This window comes from Belonocnema kinseyi, chromosome 2, assembly GCF_010883055.1.
Source record: "Belonocnema kinseyi isolate 2016_QV_RU_SX_M_011 chromosome 2, B_treatae_v1, whole genome shotgun sequence".
Taxonomy (NCBI): domain Eukaryota; kingdom Metazoa; phylum Arthropoda; class Insecta; order Hymenoptera; family Cynipidae; genus Belonocnema; species Belonocnema kinseyi.
Window position 1 is genome coordinate 97047033 of NC_046658.1, and position 2195 is coordinate 97049227.

Here is a 2195-nt window from a genome sequence, read left to right on the forward strand (position 1 = left end):
TTAAAGTTTAAGAATTTTGTGCACCGATAGTTGAAGAAATTTTAAGATATTAACGCGTTTTATGCCTGAAAAAAAATTATAAAAATAAAAAATTCAACATTTTTCACTATTTTTGTATGCAAAAACCGCCATATTTAATTTTGAAGTCAAAATATTCGAATTTTTATGATGGATTCGAATTTAGCTCACCCAAAAACATAAGGAACAGTACTTTTTATCCATTTATTGTTTTGTTATACCCATACATTTTGCGGCCAAACTCATGTTATAAAATTGATAGCTTTGGTCGTTAATGGGTTAACTGAAATTCAACTCTTTTGTTAAAAATTTATTTTAGCCAGAAAAAAAAAAAATTTGTCAGGAATAAATCAAAGTAAAGTCAGGAAATTAAAAAAATAAAGTCTTGTGGTCATTCTGTGTGAACAATTATATAAAATACAACCTCATGCAATAAAGGATACTTTTTACTTAAATTTGATTTACATTGACTCATTTCTCGTGAATTTCCATTTTAATTTTATCCGTAACGAATTTAGTGCGAGAGAGTAATATACTTTTGCAATTTATGAGACACTGGACTAAAGGGTGGTTTGAAAAAGCTGGTCGGCATTCGAATCCACATTTACCGAATCAATTAAAAATTAACGAAACGTGTTTCTTTTTAATTTAATTAAAAACGTTGATTGTATATTCAGGTTTCATACTTTCATTTAAACTTAATACAATTTCGTCAGATGTCGTTTGACGATTCTCTTGATTTCTTTTATGTATACATCGTGTTGAATTACACCACATTTTTTCATTCTGGAACGCTTGAACAACTTCTGGTAAGGAGATAATGATAAGAAAATAAAAGTGTCTCGTAAGGTCAGTACTTTTTGCGTTATGTTTTCTCACTGCTCTGCTCCAACTTGTCATTGTCGTATCGCTACGAGGCCGTTTTATCGACGCCACTTGCCAAATTTTTATTGGCAAAAAATAAAAGATTTTATATATATATTTCACTTTCAACAAGAAATTAATTTTTAAAGAAACGGTTTCTTTAACAACCAAATAGTTGAACTTAAATGCCAAAAATATGAATTTTTTCGAAGACAGTTTTAAATCTAAAATGAAGAACTTTGAACAGAACAGGTGAAATTTCGGCAAAGAAAAAGATAACTAACAAAATGGTTCAATTTTCAATAAACCAATTAAATCTCAATATACTAATTCTGAAACCAAGTACATGAATTTTTCACCAAATTGTTGCATTGTTTGCATCAAACAAGTTGCATTTTCCACAAATAATAAACTTTTTAACCAAAAATATTCAATTTGACCAAAAATATTTGGAATTTCTTATTGTACTCTTTGAATTACGTTCACATTCAGGCGAAAAAGAAGAAAAACAGGAAGTTTCTTATACACTTGGTCCATTAAATTTTAAACAAAAGAATTTTTAACTTTTTGATTTCAAATCGTTTAATTTTTACCACCTTATTTAGAACTATTACTAATTCTTGGAATCTTAAAATGATATCTTTTTAAATTTCGAATCATTCCATTTTCTTGATCTTCAACTAAACATACGACAATTTTAAGATATTAATTTAAAATTATTTTTTTGAAGTTGAATTTGAAATTTCAATATTTTGGAACATTTTCAGCTAAAAAAATTCCAACATTTAGTTCCTGGTTCTAAAATATTCTTATTTTTAAAGCTTAAATATGACAACTTATTTTCTTAATTTTTAATTTTTTAAAATCCTTTCTCAAGGCATTTTATTATCAATTATTTAATTACAAATCTTTGGATTGATTATTGTGATACTACGAGGGTAGTTCAATAAGTCCTTAGAATGACCAACAGATGGCGCGCGAATCGCTCCAAATCATCTGTTTTCAGTCAGCATCACTCCCGACTAGATATATGGTGCAGTCACAGTCCACATCTTCTGAGTTTACGTGTTTTTATAACCAATTGAAAAAACAAATTGTTCGTTAAGAAAAATGGAAAAAAACGAGTTCAGAGCGGTAATCAAACATTTTCATGTAAAGGGTTTAACTCCACATGAGATAAAAAATGAATTGGACTCAGTTCATGGCACATTTGCCCCTGCCTTAGCAATGGTTTATAACTGGGTAAATGAATTTAAGCGTGGTCGTACATCAATAAGTGACGAACCACGTTCAGGAAGGCCCGTAGAAGCAAG